The sequence below is a fragment of the Peromyscus eremicus genome, chromosome 1 (assembly GCF_949786415.1).
Source record: "Peromyscus eremicus chromosome 1, PerEre_H2_v1, whole genome shotgun sequence".
NCBI classification, from domain to species: Eukaryota; Metazoa; Chordata; class Mammalia; order Rodentia; family Cricetidae; genus Peromyscus; species Peromyscus eremicus.
In genome coordinates this window covers 180,839,529-180,851,402 of record NC_081416.1, presented here as the reverse complement: position 1 = coordinate 180,851,402, position 11,874 = coordinate 180,839,529, and positions in this window count along the sequence as shown.

The window sequence follows — 11,874 nt, the reverse complement described above, 5'->3', positions numbered from 1 at the left end:
CCCTACTCTTCCACACAGTCTACCTTCCCTCATACCCTACAATAATATCTGCATACAGTATAACTTTATACTTACCCATTTCTAGAACCCTAAAACAGAAATGTAGAAGTTGTTATACCCAAAATTTGTCCAGACCTTTTTCAAACATTTGATCACTCCTGTTTCCCAGAGACCCAAGAAATCCTCCACAAGTACCAGTGTGTACATGAAAGTTATGAAATGATGAGAAAAATTGAAAGATTGTCTGTACTCCATGAGTTCTCAAAGAAAAATTCAAGGAATTCTTCTTTGGATACCACAGCCCTTACTCCAACAAAGACCAATAGATTCAGAGAAACAACAGCTGGAATCTGAAGACAGTTCTCTAACATTGGGACCATCCTTCATTAATCCTAAAAGGATTCAAATGTGGCTTTCTTTAATTAAAAAAATGACATGCATCTCTGCATTCATATCCCTCAGTAGTTGGATGAGGTTTCTAGCACGACAATTAGGGTGTTTGGCCATCCCATCACCAGAGTAGGTCAGTTCGGGCTGTCTCTCGACCATTGCCAGCAGTCTGTTGTGGGGGTATCTTTGTGGATTTCTGTGGGCCTCTCTAGCACTTTGTTTCTTCCTATTCTCATGTGGTCTTCATTTACCATGGTCTCCTATTCCTTGTTCTCCCTCTCTGTTGTTGATCCAGCTGGGATCTCCCACTCACCCAAGCTCTCTTTCCCTCGACCCTCACCCTTCACTACCCCCACTCATGTCCAGGCTGTTCATGTAGATCTCATTCCATTTCTCTGTCATTGGGCGATCCCTGTGTCTTTCTTGGGGTCCTGTTTTCCAGGTAACCTCCCTGGTGATGTGAGTAGCAGTCCAGTCATCCTTGTTCCACATCTAGTATCCTGCTATGAGTGAGTACATACCAGGTTTGTCTTTCTGAGTCTGGGATACCTCACTCAGGATGATTTTTTCTAGATCCATCCATTTGTCTGCAAACCTCATGAGGTCATTGTTTTTCTCTGCTGAGTAGTATTCCATTGTGTATATGTACCACATTTTGTTTATCCATTCTTCAGTTGAAGGGCATCTAGGTTGTTTCCATGTTCTGGCTATTACAAACAATTGGATCTCTGGGAGTCCAATTAGCGAGAATGAGGAGGGTTTATATGAGCAAGAATTGTTGAGACCAAGGTTGGATAAAGCACAGAGACAAATAGCCAAATGAACGGAAACACATGAAATATGAACCAATGGCTGAGGGGTCACCAACTGGATCAGGCCCTCTGAGTGGGTGAGACAGTTGATTGGCCTGATCTGTTTGGGAGGCATCCAGGCAGTGGGACCGGGTCCTGTGCTCATTGCATGAGTCGGCTGTTTGAAACCTGGGGCCTATGCAGGGTCCCTTGGCTCGGCCTGGGAAGAGGGGACTGGACCTACCTGGACTGAGTCCACCAGGTTGATCTCAGTCTGTGGGGAAGGCTTTGCCCTGGAGGAGATGGGAATGGGGGGTGGACTGGGGGGAAGGGGAGGGGGGCGGGAGGGAGAAGAACAAGGGAATCTGTGGCTGATATGTAGAACTGAATTGTATTGCAAAATAAAAATTTTAAAAAAATCAAATGCTGTTGCTTAGTCCATGGGTCTCTATTTCATTTCACTCTGGCAGACCTCTACAACCTGACTAGCTCTAAATTCTAGACCTACATGAAGCTGTAACCATGTTGAGTATCTCACAATTGCAGATTAACAGGAGGCTCACTCTTTTTATTAGTGTTTATGACTAATATGGAATGATGTTGTGTAACATAGTGAGTCTCAGGTCAATATCTTATATCTATACAATCTATTTTGATTATATTCCCACCAATTACCCTATCTCGACTTTCTGCTACTCCTGATGATATCATTCAAGAAGCCCACTCTTAATATTGGACTTTATCTTAAACTGTTCTGTGTACCCCAATGCTGTGTAACAAAGTCTTCTCTCATCAGAATAATCTACATATTTCATTAGTATTTCAACATAGACTTCCGTATAATTGAAACATTTTCTAAGGTGTGTTTGAAGTAAAGCACCTCCTCTTTCTCACATTTTCCCATTATTATGCTATTGAAAAGTTAGTTCCTATTAATTGAAACATGGCCTTTTGAAGAGAACTCATTAAGTCTCAGTAAAGGAACAAAACTCAAAAAAAAAATCTCATGAAAATGCTGAAACATACAAGATTCACAAGGGTCCTTCCTAATGTTGGAAGAGTAATAACAATAACAGGGGAGAGGAGACCCTCCAGTTCACCCAGCAGCATAGAAGACATGCAGAGAGCTGCAGGGATGCAGCTTTCCCATAGCATCACCCATGCTGGTGTGGGCTTTTGGAGGGTTAGCCACCTTTGTGTCACCCCTAACCCCATAGTTATCTCCTTACACATTGGGAGAACTAATGTTACATCGATGACTAACTTTATGTCTAAAAGTCCAACTTCTGTGCTTAAGAGAACTAAATAACAAAATGGACTTGTAAATGTTAAAGGCTGCTTAGTGCTTATTTTTGCAATTGCTTGGGTTTGTACAACTTTAACAAAAATCCTTCTCTCTGTCTCTGTAAATAAAAGCTCTCTTTATACTGATGACTGTTGTTTTTCAATAAATATAGGAGAATATGCTCTTTAAGCAATGGTTGTCCTAATCAGCAAATGCAACTCTGCAGCTACCAGCAGTGGTTTGGCCCCAAGGAATATAGCCCATGGGAATTCTATGCCCTCAGGCAATCTCTCTCAAGGACACTAAGGGAAACTTCATCTAGATCTCTACCCCTCTAAAGAATTCAGGATTCAAAGGTTTAGGTGAAATTCTGCTTGCTCAGAGAGGCTGAATAGAAAGTAGCTCACCTTCTCTCCTTTCTTGCATCTGCCCCAAACCATCATGTCCATGTCCCTCTGCTCTGCCCCCACAGAAAAGCCTGCATATTGTTCCTCCATACCACTTCCTGTCACCCAGTTGCTGATTCAGCCTCCAGACTACAGGTTAATTGTCTTTCATCAAACAAATGTAGCATGTCTTTGCATCAGTAGACAAATATTTCAAAATATAAACAAATATAACACATCTTAAAATAATATTCTACGTTTTCCTCTTTTTGCCCAAACAAAAATGAAAGGCTTTAATTTTAACATAGTGAAACTTTATGCAACAAAACAATTATGAAGTGAGAATTACATTTACAATATTCAGTCCATTTGTAGTTAGCGTATTTAGAGAAAATAATGCATTATCTATCCTATCTTAGTGAATCCAAAGTTTTATACCTAATTTACATTCTATCATATCTAAGGAAAACTACAACTATAGCTATTTTATCTTCAGCTCCATCAAAGACCCAAAAGGATGTAATATAACCTAACAACAGAGACATTCGGCTGCCTCCACATTCACCCAAAGTTTCTCTGCAATGTTGGGATATCCACTTTTAGCCTACATGCATAGAGTTTCTGACAGACTTTTCAGTAAAGCAGGAAATTTGAAGGACTGTCCTGCCTTGTATTGGCAAAGTTTGTCCATTGCTTTCCTTTGTGTCCTGCAGAATGTCTGGCAGACTCTTCTGTGAAGCAAGAATTTTGAAGGATTGTCCTGTCTTGTTTTGGCCCAGTTTAACAGTCTTCTTCTTGTGTGTCCTACATGTCCAGTCTGCACAGCACATTGTCAGCAGTCAAATGGAAGAGCAGTTTCTTTGCCCAGTGGGTCAACCTTACTTGATGACAGCAAAATCCATAAGGAGTTTCTTCAATGCCCATTATCTCTGAAATAAATTTATGTTTCTAGGAGCAGATGTATCTCACTGTCATGAAAATTTTTAGGTTGTCAAAACATTTTAAATGCTACATTCTGTAGGTTTTTGAAGTGTTTGAAGAACATTTATGTGACAGGGTCCTGTCCTGCTGTTCCTCTTGGAGCAGGGGCCAAGTAGGCACAACGTCAATGACACAGACTCTGGGAAAATGTTGAAACAAGCTCAGTTTATTCAGGAAGAGGCAAGTCTTGTATACCCTCTACCCTGCCCCAGGGGAAGGTCTGATGAATATGCATCTGCTGGTGTGGCATGGCTGCCTCTCATTGATCCAGGTCTTCTCCAGATCATGTCTCAGTTGCTGTTGCTAAGGCTCAGGTTGGCTCTCAAAAAGTATCTTATTACTGGTTTGGGCTGGCTGGCCCTGAGGCCTGTTAGGGATGAGTCATCTCACACATTTATCTATCTAAAATATATCTCTGTATAATCTAGAAAACATGCCTAACGTATCTACAAATTTGATTGTTATAAATGACTCAATACTAACCTATGTTTCTTGTTTATCCTAAATAGTTTATAATAATAGCTTTCAAAAACTAGAACTTTACCATATGTTTTAAATGAACTGCATAGGTACAATACCTTAAACAAGAGTAGAAACATATATACAATATGTTTTGACAAGAATAACCTTCAATTTGTATCAATATACAAAAATCCTTTAAACAAGAGTAGAAACATATATACAGTATGTTATAACAAAAATGATCTAAATTTCTATCAATATACAAAAGTTCTTTAAGAAAGGGTAGAAACACATATAAAGTATAGTGAAAGTAATCTCAAATTTGTATCAATACACAAAATATCTCAAACAAAAGTGGAATCATATATGCAATTTAACAGAAATAACTTTAAATTTTTAATCAATATACTATAATCCTCTAAATGATAACAAACATCCATAACCCACAAAATAATCAATAGCCATGCACACCCCAACTCTTAGGAAAGTGGACATTTTCTCTAGACTGTTTCATGCTGTCTGTTGGTGAATCATCTTTAAGGTACCAGGGGGGAAATTTCAGATAACAGCCAAGTCCTGGGAAGACCAGCTATAATCTTTGTTGATTGATATCCCCTGTCAAGATTCAGGAGGTAACCCTGATCAAATCTGATCCATAATAATCTGGAACAAGTCTACAGCCTCTTGTTTTCTGTGGAAAAAGCAAAATGTTCTTCCCAAAGTAACACATTTTTAAAATTTCCTTTTTAAAGTTAAGGCATTTCTAAAGTGTATAGGTTGGTTCACGTTAGCAGTCCAGTTCATGATCCCATCAGCCGCTATTGCTTGCTTATAAACATTTAAAAGAATCAAAATCAACACAATAACATACAAGACTCAGACTCCCTGTGTATTTCCCATCTCTACATGGCTTGTTCTTTTTGATAATTCTTTAATTTTCTTTTTAAAGACTTCTTATTTTTAAACTATTTATTTCTTTTTATGACTGTCTATACCCATATTATTTCTTCCTTAAGCCTATGCACATTGTAAAACACACTGGAACCATGTTTACAGGTTTTTCCATCTGGACCTTTTTCACTGTATATCTTTTAGCCTTTTTTGACCAAGTGAGCAAATCTTTAAATTACTAACCTACATCTGGATTCTCCATATGGCTCTCAGTTAGATCCACCTGCTTCTCAGTTTGTGAGAGTCAAACCTAAAGCTCTTGGCCCGGTCAGAGGTTGGTGACCAAGAACTGCATTCATCCATCCTAGAGCTCTAAAATTCTGATACTTGCACTGTGGCAGGCATTTTTACTTAGATTTTTGTTCCTATTTAACATGCTGGCTGCTCAAGGGCTCACCAGCAGGCAGAAACTCTTAAAGAGCCATGCCCCCCTCTTTTTTTCCAGCTTTCTCAGGCCCTACATGGAAATTCAAGAGCCTCACACTGGTACACCAAAATATTGCTGTTTGTTTTTCACTTTTTTACTTTTTGCCCTTTTGGGGGTGGGACAATACCCAGCTCCCAAGTAAATCACACATGGAAGCTTATTCTTAATTATGAATTCCCAGCCTTAGCTTGGCTTGTTTCTTGCCAGCTTTTCTTAACTTTAAGTTATTTCATCTACCTTTTGCCTCTGGGCTTATTCCTTTTCTTACTTCTGTATATCTTACTTTCACTCTTACTCTGTGGATGGTTGAGTGGCTGGATAGCTAGCCCCTAGCATCCTCCTCTCCTTGTTCTCTTGCCCTTTGTTCTTCTCCCAGATTTCTCCTTCTATTTATTCTCTCTACCTGCCAGCCCTGCCTATCCTTTCTCCTGCCCTGCTTTAAGCCATTCAGTTCTTTATTAGACCATTGGGTGTTTTAGACAGACAAAGTAACACAGCTTCTCAGAGTTAAACAAATGCAACAGAAAAGAATGCAGCACATCTTTACATCATTAAACAAAGGTTCCAGAGCATAAACAAATGTAACATATCTTATAAAAATATTCTGCAACAGATGACCTTCTGCTTGCATGTAGACAAAATGTAAATTTAGGTACTTGGCCTTTAAAATCACCTGACTGAGGTGTCTGGGTGCTACATATAGGAATCACAAGTCCCAGATGTATACTTGATGCCTGTATTATCTATGAGAATACCTGTATTATCTATGAGAATCTCTTCTATGTTAAAATTTATTAATGGTGTTGATTCTTGAGTTTGTCTTGGTTGGATAGGTGTTTTGTTCCTTGGTTTCTGTTTCCTTTCTGGTCTTCTGGCCTAAGAGCCTAAGGGTTCTGTGATCAGGTCCAGTAGGGTGTCTCCCACAGGTATTTTGTGGTCTGTAAAATCTCTGTGGCTTTTAGGTACCAACGTTGCCCCTGAGGTCCCAAGTAGACATGTGACCTCTGAGGATCAGGGTACCTACTTTGTCTCTGGGGTTCCTAGTATGGTATGGCCTCCAGTAAAGTAGAAATTTTCTGTCAAAGCTTTGGGTGAGAAATAGAGCTCTGAGGAGAGGATGCAGTTGGAAGCTGTGGGCCAGGTTTAGGGAGTATTAGCTGTCAGTGGGTAGTGTCTTACCTTGGGTCCCTAGAACCAGCCTGGCCTCCAGTAGAAGCAGAAGTCCTCTGCTGAAGTTATAGCCTGGAAGTTATAGCCAGGGAAGGGGGTGAAGTATTCAGCTGTTGGGGAGGTTTAAGGAGTGTTAGCAGGCAATGGATAGTGTCTTACCTAGGGTGTCTAGGACCACACAACCTTGGATAAAGCTGCAGGATTTTTGGGTCCGAATACAGAGCCCAGGGTAGGGGGTAGAGTCTGGGACATTTGGGGCATGGGCTGTTGGGCATGATTTAAGGTGTCTTATGGGACAGTGGGCATGGGCAAAGTCTTAACTTGGATTACTGGAAACAGTCTGGCCTCTAGTAAAACAGCCAGAGCTGCAGCAAATTCAGGAATCAAGGCCTAGACCTATAATCATCCAAAAACCAGATGCCTAAATGCAATGTAAGAATACAATCAACAGCAGAAAGGGCCATATGGCACCATTGGAGCCCAGCTATTCTTCCATAGCAAGACCTGAACATTCCAATTCAGCTGAAGCACAAGAAAATGACTTCAAAATCAACCTTATAAAGATGACAGGGACTAGTAAATAGGAAATGAAAAAAAAATCTCTTAAGGAAACTGAGGAAAAGACAAAAAATGGAGGAAATTGAGCTCAGGAAAAAAAAAACAGGTGAAGGAAAGTTTTCAAGCCCTGAAAATGGAAACAGAAGTAATAAAGAAAATACAAATGGAGGGAAATTGGGAAATAGAAAATCTGGGTAAGTAAACAGGAACTACAGATGCAAGCATTACCAACAGAAAAAGGCATAGAAGAGAGAAACTCAGACATAGAAGAGACAATAGAGGAAATAGATTCATCAGTCAAAGAAAGTGCTAGATCTAAAATATTCCTAACACAAAATATTCAGGAAATCTGGAACACTGTGGAAAATCCAAACTTAAAAATAATAGGTTTAAAAGAGAAGAAGAATCCCAGTTCAAAGGCCCAGAAAATATATTCAAAATAATCATAGAAATACACTTTCCCAACCTAAAGAACATGCCTATAAAGGTACAAGAAGCTTATAGAATGCCAAATAGATTGGACCAGAAGGAAAACTACCAAAACTATATAATAACCAAAACCCTAATCATACTGGGCAAAGAAGAAATATTAAAAGCTGCAAAGAAAAAAATTCAAATAACATATGAAAGCAGACCTATCAGAATTACTTCCAAGATCTTGATGGAGACTCTAAAAGCCGGAATGACTTGGACAGTTGTCTTAAAAATTCTAAGAAAACACAGATACCAGCCCAGATTATGATACCCAGCAAAACTTTCAATCACCACAAAAATACTTAATCACAAAGCCAAATGTAAACAATATCCAAGCCTACAGAAGATACTAGCAGCAAAATTCAAGCCCGGGTAGATTAAATATACCCATGAAAACATAGGTAATAAATAATTTCACACCACAAAAACCCAAAGAATGGAAACACACACACACACACACACACACACACACACACACACACACACTACCAACAACAACAATATAATAACAAGAATTAACAACCAGTGGTCATTAATATCTCTCAATATCAGTGGACTCAACTACCCAGTAAGAAAACACAGGCTAACAGAATGGACATAAAAGTATGTCCATTTTTCCACTGCAGACAAGAAACACCTCAACAGCAAACATAGACATTACCTCAAAGAAAAGAGTATGGAAAAGTTTTTCCAAGAAAATGGACCTAAGAAGTAGGCTTGTGTAGCAATTCTATGATCTAACAAAATAGATTTCTGCCCAAAAACAATCAAAAGAGATGTAGGATATTTTTTTCTTTATTAAGAAATTTTCTACTCACTCCACATACCATCCACAGATCCCTCCTCCTCACTCCTCCCACCCCCATCCCTCTTTCCAAAGCCACCCCACAACCCTACATCCCCTAAATCAAGGTCTGCCATGGGGAGTCAACAGAGCCCAGCACACAGAGCCTAGGGAAGTCCAAGCCCCTTCCCACTGCACCAAGGCTGTACAAGGCATCACACCACAGGCAGTGGATTCCCAAAAGCCTGCCCATGTACCAGGGATGGATCTCAATCTCCCTGCCTGGGTGCCCCCGAAACAGTTTGCACCAAACAACCATCTTCCAAATCCAGAGGGCCTAGTCCAGTCCCGTGGGGGCTCCACAGCCACCTGTCCACAGTTCATGGGCTTCCACTAGTGTGGGCGGTCATCTCTGCATGTCCTCCCATCATGATCTCGACGTCCCTCGCCTGAGATGCAGGATATTTTAAACTCAGTAAAGGAAAATTACACCAACAGGACACTGCAATTCTTTTTTTTTTACACTTTCATCTTTATTTCTAAAAGGAAAATCTGAAAATAATGTATCTGCCTGTTAGACTATGAATCACTGCCTCATAAACACAGAAAGGGGCAGCAAATTTTGAGCAGTGGTCTTTGTTAAAAAAAAATCATAGCTCATCTTAAGTTGAACATGCTTTAAGGAGTTCATCAGTAGACAGCAGTAAGTCTCATGCTGTGCCTCATATCACAGTCCTGTAGAAATGTTGTTTTTCTGAAGTTAGTACTTTTCTCTCTTTTTTTCATTTCTTTTTGTTTTTTATTAAGAGATTATCTACTCATTTTACATACCAACTACAGATTCCCCTGTCCTCCCTCCTCCTGCCCCCAAGCCTTCCCCCCCAACCCTCCTCTCTCTCGCCAATTGGACACCTGGAGCTCCACATGGGGTTTGGCCATGGATCTCTGCATCTGCTTCCACCAGTCACTGGATGAGAATTCTATCGTGACAGTTAGGGTGTTTGGCCATCCGATCACCAGAGTAGGTCAGCTCAGGCACTCTCTTGACCATTGCCAGTAGTCTATAGTGGAGGTATCTTTGTGGATGTCTGGGGACCTCTCAAGCACTCTGATTCTTTCTATTTCTCATTGGCACCGGAGATCACTTCTTAAATATAACACCAGTAGCACAGACACTGAGAGAAACAATTAATAAATGGGACCTCTTGAAACTGAGAAGCTTTTGTAGGGCAAAGGACACAGTCAATAAGACAAAACGACAGCTTACAGAATGGGAAAAGATCTTCACCAACCCCACATCTGACAGAGGGCTGATATCCAGAATATATAAAAAACTCAAGAAATTAGACATCCAAATACCCAACAGTCCAATTAAAAAACAGAGAAAGCTCAACAGAAGAATCTCAAATGGCTGAAAGACATTTAAGGAATTGCTCAACATCCTTAGTCATCAGAGAAATGCAAATCAAAATGATTCTGAGATACCATCTTACACCCATAAGAATGGCTAAGATCAAAAACACTGAAGACAGCTTATGTTGGAGAGGATGTGGAGCAAGGGGAACACTCCTCCACTGTTGGTGGGAGTGCAAGCTTGTACAGCCACTCTGGAAATCAGTATGGCAGATTCTCAAAAAATTGGGAATAAGTCTTCCTCAAGACACAGCTATACCACTCTTGGGCATACACTCAAGGACTGCTCAATCTTACCACAAGGACACATGCTCAGCAAGAACCTGGAAACAACCTAGATGCCCCTCAACTGAAGAATGGATAAAGAAAATGTGGCACATATACACAATGGAGTATTACTCCGCAGTAAAAAACAATGATATCATGAAATTTGCAGGCAAATGAATGGAACTAGAAAATATCATCTTGAGTGAGGTAATCCAGACTCAGAAGGACAAACATAGTATATATTCACTCATAAGTGAATACTAGATATGAGGGAAGGGATGGCCAAACTGCAGCCCACAACTCCAGAGAGGCTAAGCTAACAGAGAAAGACCCTAGGAGGGACACATGGATGACCCAGCAAAGGAGAAGTAAATGAGATCTACATGAGCAGACTGGGCGTGTGGGGGTTGGTGGAGGATGAGGAGTGGGGGATAAGAACATAGGGAAATGGGAGGGTCGAGCTGGAACAGGGACAGAGTGGGAGGGCAGAGAGGGAGATACCGTAATGGATGAGGGCATCATGGGAATAGGAAGAGGCAGAGTGCTGGGGAGGCTCTCAGGAGTCCACAAGGATGACCCCACCTTGGTCTGCTGGCAGTGGTTCAGAGGGTTCCCGGACTGATCTACTCTGATAACCAGTCTAGCAAATAGTCTAGCTGTCACCATAGAGCCTTTGTCCAGTGACTGATGGAGGCAGATGCAGAGATCCATGGCCAGGCACCAGGCTGAGCTCCAGGAACCCAATCGATGAGAGAGAGGAGGGATTCTGCAGGTGGAGGACATCAAGATCATGATGGGAAGACGTGCAGAGATGACCGCCCACACTAGTGGAAGCCCATGAACTGTGGACTGGTGGCTGTGGAGCCCCCATGGCACTGGACAAGGTCCTCTGGATACAGAAGATGGTTCTTTGGCTCGAACTATTTCAGGGGCACCCAGGCAGGGGGATCGAGATCCATCCCTGGTACATGGGCAGGCTTTTGGGAATCCAGTGCCTGTGGTGTGGTACCTTGCACAGCCCTGTGTACCTTGCACACAGGGAAGGGCCTTGGACCTGCCTAGGCTCAGTATGCCGGACTCTGCTGACTCCCCATGGAAGACCTTGATTTGGGGGATGTGGGGATGTGGGGTGGCTTAGGAGAGAGGACTGGGGTATGAGAGGAGGGAGGAGGTGGGATCTGTGGGTGGTATGTGGAGTAAGTAGAAAATTTCTTAATAAAGAAAAATGGAAAAAAACAAGTTGTTATTGTTAATGGTCAAGAAAGAGGCTAAACAAAGGAGATTAGATTTAAGGTTCTTCTTTGGAAAAAAAGAAAAGAAAAAGAAAAAAGGAGGATATATATAAAAAGTAGGTTTCTTAATCTACTCTGGAAAAAAATATAGAAATGATCAAATGAAAGGTAGACTATTGAATCTACTCTGAAAAGAGAAAAAAGAGGATATAGATATGATATAGACAGAAAGGTAGATTATTGAATCTACTTTTAAAAGGCAATTACTATTTTTAAATACTTTACATTGGATTGGGTTTTTTT